Here is a 20,886-nt window from a genome sequence, read left to right as displayed (position 1 = left end):
GGAATAAGCTTCAGGTAAGCAGGCAGGAGGAGGAGGGGTTAATCCATCATTTGCTCTTCTCACTCACCTAAATTGTTTAACCAGGTTACATATATATCATTGTCATCTGTATGCTTTTCATTTTAATGATTCATGAGTGTGAATTATGTTCTTAGCTTTGAGGGTTGTAGGGAGGGGTCAATAAAGAGAAGCAGTAGCAAAAAGGAAATAAAACACCACTCGTTTGTTTATGAGAAATTCTGGCTATATGAAAGACACAATGAGACAAGGGCTGTGATAGAGCCACTTATACCACGGGGAGAAAGTGAACCTTTATGGAGGAGATGGCTCTGGTTGTGAATTGAATTAGCTCTCTTCATGGAGTGAAGTCAGAGGAAATTCTAGGTAGAGGCAACAGAAGTCAGCAAAGTCTGAAGATGGCCAAAGCAGAATTTAAGCCTTTAGAATTTAAAGCCTACATCCTCCTTCCAACAATCATGGTCAACAGTAAGATTTTGCTGCAAAAAAATCTGGCATTATCCTCAACAGTTCAAACAACACAGTTGTTGAATGTTAAATTATTAAAGAGACTTAAGTAAATCAGTCCCTGAACAGTGTGTAGTAAAAGAACAGGTTGATGAACACTTTTCTTTTTCAATCATTTTCACTAAATGCTTGCATTGCCTTCAGCCTCGTGCCCCCAGCTCCTGTTTATCTTTTATTTCTGAGGACCTTACCCAGTGCTTCTGATGCCTGTGACCAAGAGATATTTTTTGAATATTTTTGATGATGATGATGATAATTTATTGTAAAGCAGCTTGAGCAAAAATAAATTATTAAATAAAAATGATATTTGAGATTCCGTGTTCATTGATACCCAAGTTGCTGTGGTGGATTATATAGGACTGAGCTATAACACAGCATAGAGAGCATATTAAGTCATCAAGTAACCTTCCCTTCAGCCTGTTGCTTTACTACCTGTAACATATTAATCCCCTTATTCTCACTGTCCTTTCAAATGCCTCTTCTACCTTTTCCATTCCCACTGCTCCACACCTTATCTGTAATATAAGGAGAGGAATAGTGTGCACTCTATAGAGTCTTGAAAACCTTAGGAGTTACAACTTACATAAAGCACTTAGCACCATGAGCTCTTTGGTAGGATTAATGATGGGTGGTATAATGGGCTCCATCCCCTAACCTTGGACTTTATCAGTGGCCTCTTGGCTGATCTTCCTATACTCAGAATCTGCCATCACCTCCTACTTCTTGTTTTTTAAATGTCTGCAATCAGAATGTCTTTCAGAACATCTGTTTTATGTGTGATTTTTTTTCCACAACAGGAACAATAAATACATGACCCTTTGAATTAACAATGGGGAATTTGCACCTTTAAAGTCACTCCATGATGTGTTCAGTTAAATCAAATTGTTATATATCTCTTCTGTTTAACAAAGTTCCTCCTTCTCTAATTTCCACTCATTAGTTCTAGATCTATCCTCTAACCACAAAAATAAATCTGATTTCTTTTCCATGTTTGTTATTAAATGTATTCAGGCTACTCTCTTTAAAAAAAAAAAATCGTATCTGATCAAAATCTTTAGGTGGTTTGCATTTGCCCAAAAAGTAAATTCCAAATATCCTTACCAACCGTTGAGAGACCTTTATGACAGCTCAACTGACTGACTTTGACTTGTCTCCTATTTAAACATTTGTAATATAAACCCAAGGTTAGTTAACCCTGTATTCTTGCAATTTTACTATTGCACTTCATTATTTACAGCTTTCACATTGCTTCTGCTCTTTCTTCATCTGGCCAAACTCATTTCTTCCTCTCTATATCCTAAGGGTCTTTGGGCTCCTTAGAGGTTGTTTCTCCATGAAAAGCTTCTTCAGTTACAATTGACCTTTCCCTCTCTAGTATTATGTAGCAAACTTTTTAGGCTGACAAACTATCTAATTCCAGTCTTTTCATGCTCTCTGCTAGCTTTGAGGCTCATGGTTTTCATGGAATGTCTGGGTGGCTCAGTCAGTAAAGTGTCCAACTTCGGCTCAGGTCATGATCTCACAGTTCATGGGTTCGAGCCCTGCATCACGCTCTGTGCTGACAGTCACACCCTGGAGTCTGCTTCAGATTCTGTGTCTCCCTCTCTCTCTCTGTCCCTCCCCTGGTCGTGCTCTGTCTCTCTGTCCCTTAAAAACAAATAAACATTAAAAATTTTTTTTTTTAATTTTTTTAACATTTATTTATTTTTGAGACAGAGAGAGAGCATGACCAGGGGAGGGACAGAGAGAGAGAGGGAGACACAGAATCTGAAGCAGGCTCCAGGCTCTGAGCTGTCAGCACAGAGCCCGACGCGGGGCTCGAACCCACAGACCGCAAGATCATGACCTGAGCCGAAGTCGGATGCTTAACCAACTGAGCCACCCAGGAGCCCCTAAAAATTTTTTTTAAAAAGACTCATGTTTTTCTTCTCGTTCTGTTACAGTTATATGTCTAATTATATACCATCTGATATTTTTATAACTTAATTTTATAATTATTAGACAATAACTTCTATAGCTTATTTTTCGATATTATACTTTAACTTGTCACCGTTAACAATTTCATATTTGTGAGCATGATTTCCCAAATAAGATAATCAGCTCTATAATGATAACACTTCTTTTATTCCCTTTGGGGTTTGACAACATCAGTATATATACATTCTTATATATTACAAACTTAACAAAGGTTCGATTAAAATCATCAGATTCTCAGTAATTGTCTCCTGTAAACCTTGTTTTATACTGTTTGTTGTGAAGAATACATTGATAAGGCATGAACCTTTCCCTCAAGCAACTTGGTGTTGGGAATAGATTATTCTTCCAAAGATGTTATCTTATCGGAAAACCTGATTATTCTCCAATGTATTTAAACAGAGAAGAATTTGTTTGGTTCATTTTTATTACTTGTATGTCTCTATCTGATTATGAAGTAAAATCAAAGGTAGTCCTGAAAGAAAATTTTATTTGCAATTTCTAGAAGGTCAGATGTCAATGTTCTAGTAGATCTTGGCAGCACCTCATAGAATTCTTTTTGTCGGAAATGTTTTCTTCTTGATTCTAACCTTCTGTACAATTTTAAGAACTGACTTATCTTGCAAAAGCCCAGTGTAAGTTCAGAAATATTATCTTGAATATTCAGGCCGAAATAATATTTGTTTCAAGCTAGCAGCTAACAGTAATTTCTGCAAACCATCTGGAAGGATAACTTATCAGATTACATCCTCTCTCCTCCCAGATAACTTGTCCCAGATAACAGACAGTCTGCTGAATGGAAGATTATCCCTGTACTTCCCTGAGGAGCCATTTTGGACACACACTCCTAAATTAGTTGATAAATCTTGACAGTTTTACCAAAGATTAATAATATTTACATGTGTAACTACTGAAACAGAAGAATATTTAGACCTTTTTTTTTCCATTTCTTATTGGTCTTTCGCTGACTTTGCAGCAAGTCAGAAGTATTAAGTCAGAGATTTTTGTAGTCTGTTTTCCCTCAGTCAGTGTTTTTGAGCTTTGTTACTGAAGAGCAAACAGTGTTTGCAATGTAGAATGCCCATGAAAGTGTAGTATTCAGACAGCAATATTGAGTCATAATATCTGTGTATACAGTTTATTTCTCTCAAACTGTGTATACAGTTTATTTCTCATAAAGTAGCGTGATATAAAGGTTTTTCTCAACTGCAATGGCATTCATATTTTGGAAAAACTAGAAAATGCACTTATAAAAGATTTTCTTTTGAGGAAGATTTCCTTCCATTAACACAGGCTCAACTATTTCTGGTACAGAAATTTTAAAAGAATTATACCAGAAATTAAAAAGGGTTCACCGGAAAAAGGGATTTATTCTTCTGTGTGTTGGACTAAATTATGTTGGCATTTAAGAAAATTAAGTCTCAAGGACTGCATTTTAAAAGCACATTTTAAAAAGTGACTAGAGATGGTTTCAATGACTCTTCAAACTGAACCTGTCTCCTGCTGGATAATCATCTGATCCCTGCTTAACAATTTCCACTAAAGCCTCTGATGGTTTGGATCTGCTTTGCATCTTATGGACTGTAACAACTGTGATAGATTACCATCCTGGCCCATGATTAGATTCATGTCTGTCCTAAAATACTTTCTGTGCCACTGTAGATTACTCAAAAATAGAGGTGCTGGAAAGAATAAATACAGTAAGAACACATTTTATTAATTTCCTCAGAAGGTAAAGTAAAATTGACGTACGTGTGTGTGTGTGTGTGTGTGTGTGTGTGTGTGTGTTTCCTATGAAGCCTTCCTTTTAATTCCAATTTTGTTTAGAATAGTGGAGTTTGGTCAGATTTTGTATTCAGATCATAGAAATTCAGTTTACTTGAAATTTCAAGAAATCATTTTTCTTAAAATCAGTGTTTGTTTTGTGTGGCAGGGATAAGTTTAGACATAGAGTTTAAATCCTACTTTTATTCTCATTACTTCTATTACTTTTGGATGACTCTAGTTGTAAATATATAAGAGGTTAGGTATAGAATGCTGATACTTAGCTATCTATTGACATCTTCATTCATTATTTATCATTTATTCACATATTCAACAATGCATTTTGGATACATACCATATAACAGGTCTATAATAGGTAGCAGTAAATAGAAATAAAAAATGTGGCCTCTGCATTCAAGGAGCTCTCAACCTAGTGTACAAGACCTACGTCTTTCACAGCAGACTGATTTGCAAAATAAGAAATAAACAATATGTTCTTAGAGCACAGAGAAGGAAATGAGTACTTTCTCCAGGTTGGGTATACGTGGGAGGAAGGATATTTCAACATAGCAGACATTTGTCCTGGAAGATGTCAGTGGTTCAGAAGAAAGGATAGATTGAAATGCATTTAATCTTATCATATGGCAGCTGTGTACTCTAATGAAAATAACAAAAGCCCTTTACATTTTGTAACTCTTTACAGGTCCAAAGTATTTCATAAATACCTTCTGTCATATAGTGATTTATAAGAAACACATATTTGGTCATTCAGGTGACCGAATACATATTTCTCAGATATATTTGGTTTTCATCCACAGTTCCTGAAAATGCTTCAAAGCCATAAAGGTGAAATAGATGTCTTGTTATAAATGAAAGTGACTTAGACCCCACCCAAGAGCAAGGCTGGTTGCCAGGAGATGCCAATCATGTGGTTAGAGGGTTGGAACTTTCATTCCCACCCCAGACCTCTGGAGAGGGAAGAAGGCCTGGAGGTTGAATCATCCAATTGACTTAGTCAGTTATGACTATGTAATCAAGTTTCCATAAAAACCTAAGAATTTTTTGGTTCTTTTTTTGGGAAAGCTTCCATGCTTGGGGAATCAGAACACTCCCACATGCCACCAGGTTAGTTCCCAAGCTTCACAAAGACAAAGCTTTCTTTATTCAGGACCTCACCCTATGTATCTCTTTATCTGGCTATCGATTCATATCCTTGAATAAACTGGTAAACGTAGGTACATGTTTCCCTGAGATCTGTGAGCCACTCTAGCAAATTAATTGAACCTAAGGAGGAGGTCACGGAAACCTCCAATCTCTGGCTGGTCGAGGAGGGGGCAATCTTGTAGGAGAGGACCACTAACCTGTGGAATCTGATGCTATCCCTGGGTGGATGGTGTCAGAGTTGAGTTAAAATCTTGTCACCCCTCTGGTGTCTGAGAATTTCTTAGTGTTGTGTGGAGGGGAACCTCCCTCAATATTGGAATTGGGTCCGGGAACTTACAATACCTCCTTATTTGATTCTCAACAAACAATGAGGTGGACATTATCATCGAATGAATGTAAACTGCTAAATTTTTGTGCAAGAGGAGTGGAGCATCTTTCCCGGAAAGTGGAACTCCAGGATGGAAGGGTGTTGCAGCTATGACCTTCACTGCTGCCACTTTGTGTCGATGTTCTTCCACATGGGAAGTAGGCAGTCTTTGAGTGAGTCCTCCACAAAGGAACTAAGGTCTGTTGTTAATAGCAAATGATTCTCTCTCTTCACCACACTCAACCATATGATGTGCAATATGATTAAAAACAATACGTTTTTAATTTTTAAGTCTCAACTTTATGTTAAATCCTGGAATCAAAAGAGAAAAGTGGGTACAATTCTGCTGAAACTGTGATACTACATCCTGACAATAATATTCTTTCCAATTTCTACTCTGTGCCACATTCTTGTGAGAAAGAAAACTGAGACTAAGATTGATCTCTTCCACCTTTTTGGAGAGTGTGGGTTTACCTAACCTTGCACTAAATAATCAGTGTGGAACAACTGCTATTTGCTTTCCTTCAAAAATACCTAACTGGGAAGAAGAGAATACTATATTATTTTGCTAATCACATCTTCTACTAAGTAAACAAAAAATACTTTAGTATAGATTTTATTTAAAGTCTTCACCTTTCATAATTATTTCATTCTGAATCATAACTTCCTAATTAGGCAATGCAATTACAGATTGAAAATCCTATAATCATATGTATTTAGGTTAATTATGTTAACCATTAATTACTGTTGAACTACTGAAATGGTCACCTGTGCAAATGAAATACTTGTAGAGAAGCAACTCAGGTTTTAAAAAATTATACCTTCTAATAAAAACAAAGAAAAGTTTAACATTGTACAGATTAAGATCCGATAAGAAACTCATCAAATCAAAGAAAGTGACAGTTAACTTTTTAATAGTTAAACAAATTCAATTAGCATTTCTTTAATGTTTATTTACATATTCTGGTAGAATTATGTGTAGAAGAATTTGTGATTTATAATTTGTCTATCCACAAAACAGCAATAAATGCCTCAGGAAAGAATTAACCAGCATATATGTCATAGCTAAACAGTGAATGTTTCCTAGTGGAAAACACAATGAAGAAAAACTAACATTCATAAATTATATTTTCTTTCCATAAATATACCTGGAAACATTTGCTCAGTTAAAAATATCTTCGCCATTAGTAAGTTAAAAGATGTTTGCATTTACATAGGAACATATGAATTTCATGTATACTAGTCCTTTTATTAGAGCCAGCAAATAGAATCATGTCCTTCTGTATTCTGAGAGCATAACTTTTATTATTTATATTCCAGGACTGTCACTGAAAGAAATTTAAGCTGTTAGTCAATTGGTAAGGGTGAAATTGGAAGGACTAAATACTAATTAGGACAAAAATAAACTAATTGGGGCCACATTTCTTCCAGCATTCAGATAGGTATCACTAAATCCACTTTACAATTTAACTTATTTCATTTTGGTGGTGGGGTACATTTTATTTCTAATATACCATGGTGGGAAAAAAAAATAAAAATAATTACAGAAAGATTTTTTTTAAAGTAGGCTCCACACTGAGCCTGAGGTTTGAACTCACGACCCTGAGATCAAGACTTGAGCTGAGATCATGAGTCAGATGCTTAACTGACTGAGCCACCCGGGCAACCCCAGGGAGATTTTATAACACAGATGAATATGTGCTTGATAATTATATCTCTCAAAAATTATATAAGTTATATATCTCTCAAAAATTATATAATGGTTATATATAACCATTTCTAGCTTCATGCTACAGAATTTCATGGAATCGGTTGTGTATTTGTTCATGTACTTAAATAACTACAAATGTGGTTTTGAGAAATTCATCATGTCATTTGAGACCTTTACTACTCAAAATGTGCTCCATCGGCCACCAGTGTTGGTGCCACGCAGAATTTGTTAGAAACGCAGAATCTCAAACTATGCCTCAAAACTACTGGATCAGAATTTGAATTTTAAAAAGATTCCCCATTGATTCATGTGCATGTTAAAGTTTATAAAAGGCTGTTCAGGACCACGTTTGGCTTTCAGTTAGCAGAAAAGAACACTAAAGTCGTCATCTACCTAGTGATCTTGCTTTTGTGAGCTCCAGAACCACACATCCAAACCCAACTAAAGAGCTGATTTTGTTGAGTAGGATAGTTTATAGGATAAGTGAGCCACTTCATTATATATAATCTAGAATATACTTATTCAGGGATAGTAGTGACCAATTGTTCATGAGGTAATTAAAATATACAGATGAAATTGGCATTTATTAAAAAAATACATACATAATTTTAAAATGTCACTTACACTCATTTGCCAAACTTTAGATGTAGGGTTAGGTGATGTCTTTGAGTATGAGCCCTTTGAATGGAATTTGAAGTAATCTTTCCTGTTAAAACTGAGCCTATAGTACATTCATTATCTGATATCCAATTTCAGCCTTTTAAGAATGAAAATAAAACAAACAATCAAAACTAAGGACACTCGCAAAATAATCTAGGTGTGATATCTTAGACTTTGCCAACTTTAAATTATTTTTAGTGTAGCAAGTTGAGTAAATCATACTATTTATTTATAGTCCACGGTTATCATTGTTTTACTTAAGGTCACGTTATTGTTTGCATGATTGGCATGAATATCCATCCCCTAATTTTGTGTTTCTCTCCATTCTAATATGTTTAGTGTAATGGCAGCCATTCTAATATATTTAATTGTTGTATGCATTCTTGTAAAAATGGAAGTTACTTTGTATGCTGTATTATAAATTGTAGTCTATCTCATTTTGTTTCCTCTTTCATTCAGCACTATATTTTTGACATCCGTCCATGTTGGTTTGTATGCTATTTGTCTGCCATTTCTAATGCTACTAGAACTCCTTGGTGTGAGCCCATTGCACTTCGTATGTTCAATACTCCAATAATGGGCACTTGCTACTACAAACAACGTTGATATATTAAGATGTACATAAATATCACATACGTCTCCTTTTGTTGGTGTGAGTTTTTTTTCGAATAGAAGAGAGAAATTGTTGGCCCGTAGGACATGCCATATTTCTCTCCAGAGTACCTTCACCAGTCTATAATTCTAAGAGTGGTATACAAGAGCTCATTATCTCCAATACTTTGCATGTCCTGGTGTTTTAATTTTTGTCAGTCGAATAGATATAAAGGGATATTTCATTTTTCCTTTTTAAAATCTTAAATTTTGGGATATTTTTAGATTTACATAAAATCTTCAAAGATTATACAGATAGTTCTTAGGTACTCTTCATCCACCTTCCCCTAATGTTAGCATAATAATGACACGTTTGTCAAAACTAAGGGGCCAACACTGGCACAAACCTATTAACTTAGCAAGAGACTTTCTTGACATCTCACATTTTCCCACTGTTTCCTGAAACAGGTCGATTTCCTGTTTCAGGATTCTAGAATACGTTTAGTAATGATGATGCCCCCTAGTCCTCTCCTCTGCCTTACTGTTTCTCAGTCTTTCCGTGTTTCTCATGGCCTTGAGAATTTTGAAGAGCACTGGCCATATATTTTGTAGAATGCCCTAACATGTGGGCTTATCTGGTGTGTTCACTTATTAGACTTGAGTTTGAGGTTTGGAAAGCATACCACAGAAATGACGTTCCTTTCTCATTATGTCATATCAGGGCATGCATGGTATCAACATGGCTTATCACTGGTCGTGAAGTCTAGTGGATCCTATTGTTTTAAATTGAATTTCTCCTTTTAAGTTTGGGTGTGTCTTCATAAACGTGATAGCTGTTCATGTTTCCTCTTCTGTAATTTACCTTTTCACATCTTTTGCTTATGTTCTTTGGAGATCCTGTAGTTTTCTAGCTGATTCACAGACATTTTTGTTTTACTACAGAGATTAGTCCTTTGTCACTTTTAGGGATTGCCAGTACCTTTCATCTGTTTGTTTATTCACAGAGTTTTTCATGGGCCAGACATCTTGTATTTTATGTGATCACATTCTTTTATTTTTTCTTTTGGTACGTGATTTTGAAGTTTTAAGAAGTCCATCTTTGTCCTTAAAGCACAGAGCTATTCTCTAACCTTTTAATGTTAAATATATAGTTTTACCTATCACTTTAAGCATCTAATACCTCTCTAGTCCACATTACTTGTTGTGTTGAGTAGAAATATAGTGGTTTTTTTTTCAGATAATGAATCAGTTTTCCTTTTTTAAACAATATGCCCAATCCAGTTAATTTGTTGTGCCAACCTTATTGTAAATTTAGAGTGTTCCCTGAGTTATCTATTCTGTACCATTGATCTTTTGGTCATCTGGCAATATCACAATAGTTTTGCTTTGTTTTGTTTTTACTGTGATCTATGCCTTTGTAGTATGGCTTAATATGTGAGAGGGCAAGTTTCAATTTGTATTGGAGTTGCTTTGACCTTACAGATTAATTGTAAACATCTCTATTCAGATGATCTTTTTGTCTTTTTTTTTCAGTTTGAAGTTTTTTTTAAAGTTTATTTATATTTATTTTGAGAAAGGGAGAGAAAAAGAGGGTAAGGAGTGAGAGAGAGGCAGAGAGAGAGAATCGCAGGCAGGCTTTGCACTGTAGCACGATGATGAAAGGCACGAACTCTTGAACTGTGAGATCATGACCTGAGCCAAAACCAAGAGTTGGACGTTTAACTGACCGAGCCACCTAGGTGCTCCTTCAGTTTAAAGTTTTATTCATGGAAGTCTTTCAGACTCTTGGCTAAACAGATTCCTCAGAATTGTATGGCTATTGTAAAAAGTACTATTATTTATTTTTTTTCATTTTTTTAAAATTTTATTTTAGGGAGAGAGAGTGTGTTCATGAGAAGGGGAGAGGGGCAAAGGGAGAGAGAAAGAGAATCTTAAGCAGGCCCCAGCTTAGCATGGAGCCTGACATGGGGCTCAATCCCATGACCCTGGGATCATGACTTGAACCAAAATCAAGCCAAAATCACGTTCAACTGACTAAGCTACCCAGACACCCCATATAAAACATTTTTAAAAATTATTTCTCGGGGCGCCTGGGTGGCTCGGTCGGTTAAGCGTCCGACTTCGGCTCAGGTCATGATCTCGCGGTCCGTGAGTTCGAGCCCCGCGTCGGGCTCTGGGCTGACAGCTCAGAGCCTGGAGCCTGTTTCAGATTCTGTGTCTCCCTCTCTCTCTGCCCCTCCCCTGTTCATATTCTGTCTCTCTCTGTCTCAAAAATAAATAAATGTTAAAAAAAGAAAAAAATTTGAAAAATTATTTCTCTAGTTTGTTATTGCTGGTAGCGAGAAACACTTGGTTTTCCTAAGTTGATTTATTATTCATCAGCTCATTGACTCTCTACATTTTACAGCTGACTTTTCTATATGTAGTATATTAATTCAGCTAATATTTATTGAGAGTCTGTTTTGTGCCAGGTATTCTTCTAGGCGCTTGGGATAGATCAGATAGCAGAATGCTCCATGGAAACTACATTCTGTCCACCTTATGGCAACAGACAGACAAGCAATAAACAAAATAAGTAAATTAAATACTATAATAGAAGTGGAACATGCCATAGTAGAAAGAAAATCAAGGCAAAGGGGATTGGGCACATGGAGAATTGTTTGCAATCTTACTAGTAAGGCCACGGTAGGCTTGACAAGATGGTATTGAAAGGAAGTGAGTGAATCAGTTTTGTAACTATGTGGGGAAGACGCTTCCAGCAGGAGGATCAGCCAGTGCAACGGCCGTTGGAGCCATGCTGGTAATAAGTTCAAAGGCAAAAGAGAAGGAACAAGACTACCAGTGAGGAAGCTACAAAAAATACTGGCTTTGACAAGTCTGGTACTAGTGGACGTGGGGAGAAAGAACTCGCTTTTAGACATGATTTTGAAAATTTGATAGTTTTTTTAAGCTGCATGTTTCAAGTCTTTCAGAAGCTTTAAACTTATTTACTTTTAGATATAATCTGTTTTCACATTCTCGTTTCATAACCATAAACACAATTTAATTACCTAGATTATGAAAATAAGAAAGTCACAAGACAAAACCAGCTTTAGAACAAACACAAATGATATAAATTCACGTATGACTCAAGACAAATACTTACTAGTGTAATGCAGTTACCAGCATAATGTGGTAGCAGTGTTAGTGTGGTATGGGCAGCAGCCAGATATTTTACCGAAGAAATGGAGAACACCAGTTAGTTTAGCAAGTAAGCAATGTGGGGATTAATTCAGAGTGTTTCCCATTTTCTGCTGGTCCGTATATGCATATATGCACTTGTATATGCATACACATTCCATGTAGTTCCAGGAAGAAAGTATAACAGGGTAGGGGCACCTGGGTAGCCCAATTGGTTGAGTATCTTACTTGATTTCGGCTCAGGTCATGATCTAGCACTTGTGAGATTGAGCCCCTGTGTCAGGATCCGTACTGGGCATAGAGCCTGCTTGCGATTCTCTCTTTCTCTGTCTCTCTCTCTCTCTCGCTCTCTCTGCCCTTCTCCCAATGGCACTCTCTCCTTCTCTCTCAAAATAAATAAATACACATTAAAAAAAGAAAGTAAACAAAGTAAATATAATTTGAAGTAAGTAGAGGAAGAAAGCCAACAAAAAGGAGAAATAAAATAAAAAATAACATAAAAATAGGCAAGAAGACTATTTACTAGAGGTGAATTATGAATTTTGTTCTAAAGCTGGTTAAACTGTCACTCTTCAAAACTACTTAGGCTGGTCCCTTATATAAATAATAAACTACACTTTTGAGTGTTTGACTCTGGCATTGTTTTTCCTTTTTTTTTTCTTTTAGACATGCATTTTAACTATATACTACAGGATTTAGTCAAAGGTCAATGCAAAATATGGAAATATCCATCTGTATGTGCTATGAATAATAGCATACTTTATATTACATAGTGCTATATGTAAAAATACCCACACACTTTCCTTCAAAGTATGCATTTTTGTTTTTCCGTGCTGAATTAGTGTTTACTTTCAATGAACAGTGGGTATTCTGCAACTTGTTTTCCTCTTTTCTTTGACTTCCAGGAAGCCTAAGGGTGATTGCTAGGGATTTTCTTAATTTGGCATGATAATTTCCTTCATTCTCACGCCTTCATATTATTTGGTTCTTCTGCTTTTGATGTTTTAAGTAATTTTGTATTTTATTTTATTTGTGATATAGTCACTTTAAATCCTTTTTGGAAACGTGTGTGTGTGTGTGTGTGTGTGTGTGTGTGTGTGTGTGCGCGCGCGCAAGCCTGCATGTCGGCGTGAATTGACTAATTTATAATTCCTTACCTAACAATTAGTAGAAATTTATCTTCAGCAAAATATGTTAGATACTCATTTAAGGTTGCATGATGTAGGGCTGAAACACAGATCTTGGAAAGAGAGCCTAGAAAAGGGATCAGACTTTGTTACCCATGTTCCTCTTAGCGGACCTGTTTCCTTCGTCCTTCTCACTGTGACTGGTTTCCTTTACTTCCTCAGTTCCCACGGTGAGTAGAAGAATCTCACCTTGGTTCCTTAGGCCTATGGCTTATAGGTCAAATCACCTGAAAGAACTGACCTCGGCCTGCCCCCATCTCTCTTTTTCCCTCTTTCTGAAAGATGGCAGATAAGCCCAGCTTTGATCAGGAGCCCACTTGTGGGCACATCTACTGCGTTTAGGGAGATGGAATTGTCTGACTATTGGTCCTTTCACTGTCCCACAAGACAGGGCTTCACACTTTCAGATTTTCTCTAGAGATGAAAGAAAACACCATGGCTTAAGTCTGAATACAAAACCAAAGTGAAATCTAATAACACAAACAAACGTGAAACAACAACAACAAAACCAAACCACTAATGTTTTTGCTTGTAGTATAGCTGCTTGGCTCTGCAAATAGAAAAACTTGCTTATTTAACATGCCCATATAGTCACATGGTTTGAAGACCTTAATGTATATATTATACGTATTTATTGAACATGAATTTGAACTGTATGGTTCGACTTGTATGTGAATTAATTTTGAAAAATACAGTACAGCAAATGTATTTCCTCATCCTTATGGTTTTTGTAATGTTTTATTTTCTCTAGATTATTTTATTGTAAGAATACAGTATATAATATGTGTAACATACAAAATATGTTTTAATCTATTGTTTATGGTATTGGTAAAGCTTCCTGTCAACAGCAGGCCCATGGTAATTAAGATTTGGCAGAGGGAGTCAAAAGCTATATAATTTTTGAATGCACAGGGGTCAGCTCCCCCAATCCAGTCATTATTCAAGGTCAACTGTATACATATGTACACACATAGGGGAATTTATGTTGTTTTTAGGAAATTACATAAAATACAAATTTAATGAATAAAATATTTATTAAGTGCTTACTGTGCTTCAGACTTCTAAGCTTCTAAATTCTGGGGATATGGCAGTGAATAAAACAGACAATGTTGTTTATGACTCTTGAGAAGTAGTTAAGTTTTTATTTATCTATTTATTTAAAAATGTAGAAAGATAGCTTAATATCTCTTTATAGGATGAATTTAAGGTGCCATATGTGTTTGTGCACGCTATACTTTTATACATTATCTACATACAAACACATCCTGTTTGCTTTGATGTCCTTCATGAAAGCAGGTCAAGCAACAGTATTGAAATAATGGGACCTCCTTTTAGTTTCCAAATTTCTGAAGCTTATAGAATGCAAGATTATTCCTCAGTTGCATTGTTACAAAGATATATGCATTGATATACATTAATTAACACAGTGGAAAAGATGTTAGAGCTGGATTTATGTTCGTTAGTGGAAAAGTGATGTTGTCCCAGTCCTTAGGCCTGCTGGGCTCCTGAGACAGCCCAGATGCTCGGTCATCCTTCAAAGGCTACAGTTCCTCTGAGGTCAAGGCTTTGGCCTCCTCAGGCGCCAGAGCCACAACAGAGACAATCCAGATGCAGTCTGCTTTGGGAAGCAAGAGCCTAGAATTCCTCCATAGGAGGAACCAGCAGGGATTTCTTAAAAAGGAGGGGCAAGTAAGTACATAAACTTACAAAGATTCACTCAGGGACAAATCAGGGAGTGACACTATCATCTTTAATTTAGGTGCTGGCCTTCACTGAATAAGAAAGATTTCTGTTTGCTCAGTGATACTTTGATATATTTTTCTAGGAGACAATATGGTACTGCATTAATAAAGTAAGTAATTATATGTATATACACGTATTTGATTTCTCATTTTATGTAAAAAATATTACTACAATATTGACTATACATTTGATTTTTTTTAATACCACCAAAATTTTTGCAAATTAAATTTATATATTTAATATATACTACAAATGAAGGGAGATTTTCTTGGGGAACTATGGACCTAAGTAGGTGTTCCCCCACAACATTAGACACAATAGCTTCATTTTAATATGATTGATTTATTGAGACACAATCTGAAGTTCCTATTTAAAAGTGATTTTTAGCCTTTTCCATGAAAATTGAAAATTGTGCTGTTTTACAAATGTCATTTTTTTCTTTTGAAAGTTGCTCCCAAGCATTCCAAGCATTCCACATATGAAATAAGGATTAAGGGACTCTCTCTTTCCTCTCTCACAAAGGAACGAAGATAGATATATATATATCAGTTTGATTCAGCTGGTGACCAACTGGTGATCAAAATCAGATTCACTAGACTTCTTATTTACTTTCAGTTTTGACGTCTTGTATGGTTTAATTGAATAAAATTCCTGCTTGGGTGGGTTAATCATGCTAGTTTAGGCAGTCACTTTATTTAGGCCCCTTTATTCACACTCCCTTGCTTGTGAGCATGTGAGGTCTTGATACATGGGTAGGCCTTGAATCCCATCCTTCACAATACCCTCTGTCACCGGAAAACTCCCTCTGTCTCCCATCTGTTGTTGTTGAATTATTCCTGATCACTGGTCAACATGAATTTTTGGACATTACAGGAGCACTTTTGAAGAGAAGAAAAACATTACAAAACCACCCTGGATATGCTTGGAAAGTAATCTGTCTTCTGACAGTAAAAGCCTTATATCAGATAGGGCCTGTTATTAGTTGGCAATAGAATAAAATTCAGATCATTTGCTTCCCATGTAGTAGTGAACATGAAACTGAGCAATGGAAAGTTTTCCTAACAGGATGTGGTGTGATACCTTGGATAATTGGCACACTTGCAAAGTTAATGAAGTAAGAACTTCCAGGCAAGGAGAGTTTAGAAGGTAAGAGGGCTTCTGAAAGCAATGCTGAGGCTGTAACTCAACACTACCAGCTCTAATGGGTGAACCAAATACCTAAGTCAATCAGATCTAGTCCCAAGAGAAGCAGTGAAAGGAACAGGTAGGAATGCAAGGGTTTCTTTAAGCCAAAAATGGCATTTGCTGTCAAAGTCAGTTTAATTCAAACAGGGAAACAGTCCATCTGGAATTCTGCTTTATTTTGAAATTATGGGAAGAACCCCTTCTCTTGTTACTCCGCATATAGTAAGTTAGTCCTTAATTATTATTTTTAAAATCTTAGTAAATGTACATTATGAGATTGAAGAGATTCATAGTTTGTTTCAATAGCTCTCTATTTTTTTTCCTTGTGAGTGAAACAATATTATTTCTGGAAGCATGGGAAAAATTGCAATGAACTTTATCAGTGATGGATTTAGAAGGAAATTTCCAACAGCAGAGCTTTTATAATCTCTAGCACAATGGTAATCTATGAATTGTTTCTCCCAGCCACATATCCCATTTTTGTCCACTTCTGAGTAGACTGGAGCTCCTTCCTCCAGAAAGAAGCCACTGAGTATAGACATTTTATTGGGCTCCTAGTGCAGGCAAAATCTCCAGGCCAGGTTATAATACGGACTACCACACAACTCTTGTAATGTCCGTAGTTTGCTGCTGCATTTCTTCACAATCAATGTCGAATGAGGTGTAGGGATATTTTTATGTGATCTAATTCCATCAAGAAGATGAACTACAACAAAGTTGCTATGTTGCTATGATATAGTGAATAACGAAAGATACAGGTCAAATGAAACTGCTTGTGTAGCATTTCAAATGAAGAAATAAGAAATGAAGATGGATGGTAGATTTGCAAGTACTGCCAGAGTGTCTGCAAGCACAGTGAAATAAATTCAGTCTATTCATAAGTCTTCAGTACATCAGAAGTATCAATTCTCAGGCTTGTTCATTACTTTCTATTTGCCCTTCCCCCTTCTCTCCACCCCCCCCCCCCCAAGATATACATGGGGCTGTGTATTTCTACTTGAGTTCCTTTTCTATATTCCAGTAATACCTGGGAAAGGGAAAAATACACTTGAAAGGTAAGAGCTTCTCTATAAGAATGTAACAGATTTGCTTTTTGAGTTTCATTCTCCTGTCAGTCTTCTGCCCTGTTTTTACCTAAAACTAAAGAAGGGACTCTTCAGAACTTCCCATTTTCAGTCTTGAGCACTTACACTGTCACAGACAATGCTTCAGATTCAAAACCATTTTACATCCACCCTTGGTTTGGGATCAGAAGTGAATAATTTAGGGAGTGGAAGATTTAAAAAAGAGACTCTTTGTTGCAACATTATCTACAATAGCCAAGATATGGAAGCCACCCAAGGGTCCATTGATAAATGAATGGATAAAGAATATGTGGGGTGTGTGTGTGTTTGTGTGTGTGTGTGTGTGTGTAAACATATATTATATATATATATGTTTACACACACACACACACAACTTATATATATATATTATATATATATGTAATATATATATAATATATATATATATAAGAATATTACTCAGCCATGAAAAAGGATGAGATCTTGCCATTTGTGACAATATGGATGGACCTAGAGGGTATTATGCTAAGTGAAATAAGTCAGACAGAGAAAGACAAATATGATATAATTTCACTGATAGGTCAAGTCTGAAAAACAAAAAGCACAAAAACAGAATAAGCAAACAAAAGTAGAATCAGATCTATAAATATAGAGAACTGATGGTTGTTAGAGAAGAAGGGAGTGGGGGATGGGCAAAGTGGTGAAGGGAAGTGAGGCTTCCAGTTATGGAATGAATAAGTCATAGGAATAAAAGGCACAGTATAGGTAAAAATAGTCAATGGTATTGTAATAGCTCTGTATTGGGACCAATGGTAGCTACACTTGTGGTGAGCATAGAATAACGTATAGGGTTTTGAGTCACTATGTTGTACACCTGAAACTGATGTAATATTGTGTGTCACCTATACTCACATAAAAAAAGTAATGACAGTGGTTATCATCATAATCATACAATTAGCATACAATTGGTAATAAAATGATAGTTAAAATGATAATAAAAAAGAGACTCCCTAGCCCTTACTTCTAAGTTTGGGAGCTGGCCAAGGATCTGAGCTAGAGGAGATCAAGGCATAGATGAGATTTCCCAAGAAGGGCAAGCCTAAGTGGGAAAAGATAACTAGTCAGAGAAGGCAATCAGGTGTTCTGAATCCAAGAGATAAGGTGGGGAAAGAACGAAAGCCACGGATGGATCTATTTGTCTATGTATCATGTTGATGAAGAAATCTGTTTCTCAATGATAGGACATGCAACAATAAGACATGCAAGAAAATGATAACTTACTAACATTTTCTGAGAAAACACCATGACACTATTCAATCATACATCACCTCTACCTACTCATATGAAGCCCTTCTGACATCTGCTAGTGAACCCCTGCCTTCACTGGGGCCCTGGTCTCCTCTTCCCTTCCTGAGCATCTTGATAGTTATTTCCTGCTAACTATAAGGCAGAGTGTGATGAAGGACTTAGTCGAATATCATTATATATAAAAAAGGAAAGAGATCCTATGATTTTTATGTCTTAAAGAACTTGGATGTGGTGATTACCAGTTTCTTGTGGGAGAGCTCTCACTTTCTCCCTTCACTGTAGAGATTCAAATGGGAATCTTAGTTCCAATTTTGATTCTGTTGTCTCTTGCTTTCCTCAATATCACCTATATTCATGCTCACTACACTAAAAAAGATACTTGAGGAAAATCAACTGTCAAAATGCCTTAGACCTAACTTATCTCCACAGAGTGAAAACAAACAAACAATAAAAAGGATGGGAGGCAGGAGGAAAGGAAGAAAGAAAGAAGGAGTGTGGGAGGGAAGGGGGTAGACAGAACAATTGTGGAAGAGCAGGTCCTTTGTCCTGGCTACTGAGTTGACAACCTTTACGTACATTATCCTCTTTGAACCTTTGTAAGATTTCTACGCTAGATGTGATTATTCTCTTTTATAGACAGGGAAGCAAAGAGCTAGAGGAATTAAGAAGTTTTCTTCAGTTTACAGGCACTGAGACCAAAAGGGATTGGAGGAGAAAGAGGATTGGGAAGTAAGTAGTTGTACATTTGAACAGACTGTCCAAAATTGATCTTTCCCAACCATTTTCAAAGATTATATGATTATTGAAACACTTATGGATAGATACTAGGCGAAGCGGAATGAACTCAAGGGTCCCCCCAGTAGTCATAAGGCATAGAGTGAAGGTGTGAGGAAGAGGCTGCAGCATAGCCAGGGTGTAAGGGTAAGACAAGTGACTCCGGAAGCCAACACAACCCACCCCAGTACCCCCTTCTCCCTAGTCTACCAGGCCCTTAGCACACATGTCAGCTTTGAGGTATGTGAGAACACAGCCTTTATACATCTAATGAAAGTGTGAGGAACAGTGACTGCAACTAGGCCCAGCCACATAATTTGTGGGGCTCCATGTTCAAAAGTTAATGAGAATTTCAAGACAGTGACAGTAGAGCTTTAACCCAAGTGTAGGCTTCATGAACACAGAGTCTATTCAACTTCACATGCATGCCCATGATCCTGGCCTGGATGCACATGTTTTGATGGCTAGCAGCTGCTCAAGAACTGAGAATGACTGTCCAGGTTCCTCCACATCCAGATAGAAAATCACTTGACAATTTGTGGTTCCATCATTTGTCAACCATTGATTCCTCTTTTCTAGTCTAGGGGTTGACATGAGCATCTGGCCTTTGGGCCTTGACCTGTACTCTTTCATCTGCCCCAGTTTGGTCAATTTACTGTTGGTCGCTTATCTCAAATTCTATTCTCTTTATACGTTTTCCTGGTAAAACGAGGCAGTTTGATCAATTTGTCTCCTATCTCATGCTATTTTCCGTATTATGTATGCTAGTCCCTGATGGTGTTCCCTTTAACAGTTTGTTTAAGATAATTTATGTCTAATTATTTAGTGTATGAGACTTGTATATCCCCCAAATGTCTGTATATTTTCTTGAGGCTCGTTTCCACCAAATATTCACTAGCAAGGGAATGAAGCGACAAGAGGAAAGAGTCATGGGGGGTTGGGTTTCCCCACATCTTCAACAGGCTTTGGGGAGTTGGAAAATGCCATTGTGTGGAAGTCCCTGTGGCAGGGCTCTGACCTGTATAGCACTAACATAATTTCTGAGTGGTGTCATACAGGAGTGAAGCGCAGAAGAGGCTAATTGTTTTCTGACAGATTTATAATTCCGCTTAATCAAATGTCACTGTTCGGACCAGACAGAAAGCTGTGGGCCAGCCCAGCAAGAGAAAAGGGGCCTCGGCTCTTCTTTTCTCATCGTGGAGGAGGGGCAAGCTGTAGAGGGAGGCACAGGGAGAGGGGGAATTGGGTGAGCTGCTGCTGCCATTTCCTCATCTGTAGGGTGATGGGGGATGGTGGTGATACCATGGGCGTGTGTGAATATATGTTTAATATGTTAAGGAAAAATACCGTGCTGCATGTTGCTCCGTATTCTCTTCCAGACACCACACACTGTGGGCATTACAGTAACTGTTCAGCTGTAGAGCTACTTATAATTACACACAGATGAAACCTTTCTGAGCCGCCCTCTTCCCTGCTGCAGTCTATGGGAGGCAAACATATAATACATTTGGTTCTTCCCATGCATTTTGACAGCTTTTTAAAAGGCACCAGGATAATGTTTGCATGCATTATGTAGCTAAAAGAATGAAAACTCCATTACAAGATCTGAAATTATGAGGCCTCTTAAATGGACATAAATTGGGCCCCTTTGACATTACCCCTTCAAGCACTCATGTTGCAGGCACTGGG

At 36.9% G+C, this 20,886-nt stretch overlaps 1 long non-coding RNA gene across 1 annotated transcript in view; it reads left to right on the top strand.

Annotated features, from left to right (window-relative positions):
• The window catches only part of LOC132667521 (uncharacterized), a 516,104-nt gene that overhangs the window by 203,821 nt on the left and 291,397 nt on the right, over positions 1-20,886 (top strand). The window lies entirely within an intron of this gene.

This window comes from Panthera onca, chromosome B2 (assembly GCF_046562875.1).
Source record: "Panthera onca isolate mPanOnc1 chromosome B2, mPanOnc1 haplotype 2, whole genome shotgun sequence".
Classification (NCBI taxonomy): domain Eukaryota; kingdom Metazoa; phylum Chordata; class Mammalia; order Carnivora; family Felidae; genus Panthera; species Panthera onca.
This window is presented reverse-complemented; position numbering and strand designations above follow the sequence as displayed.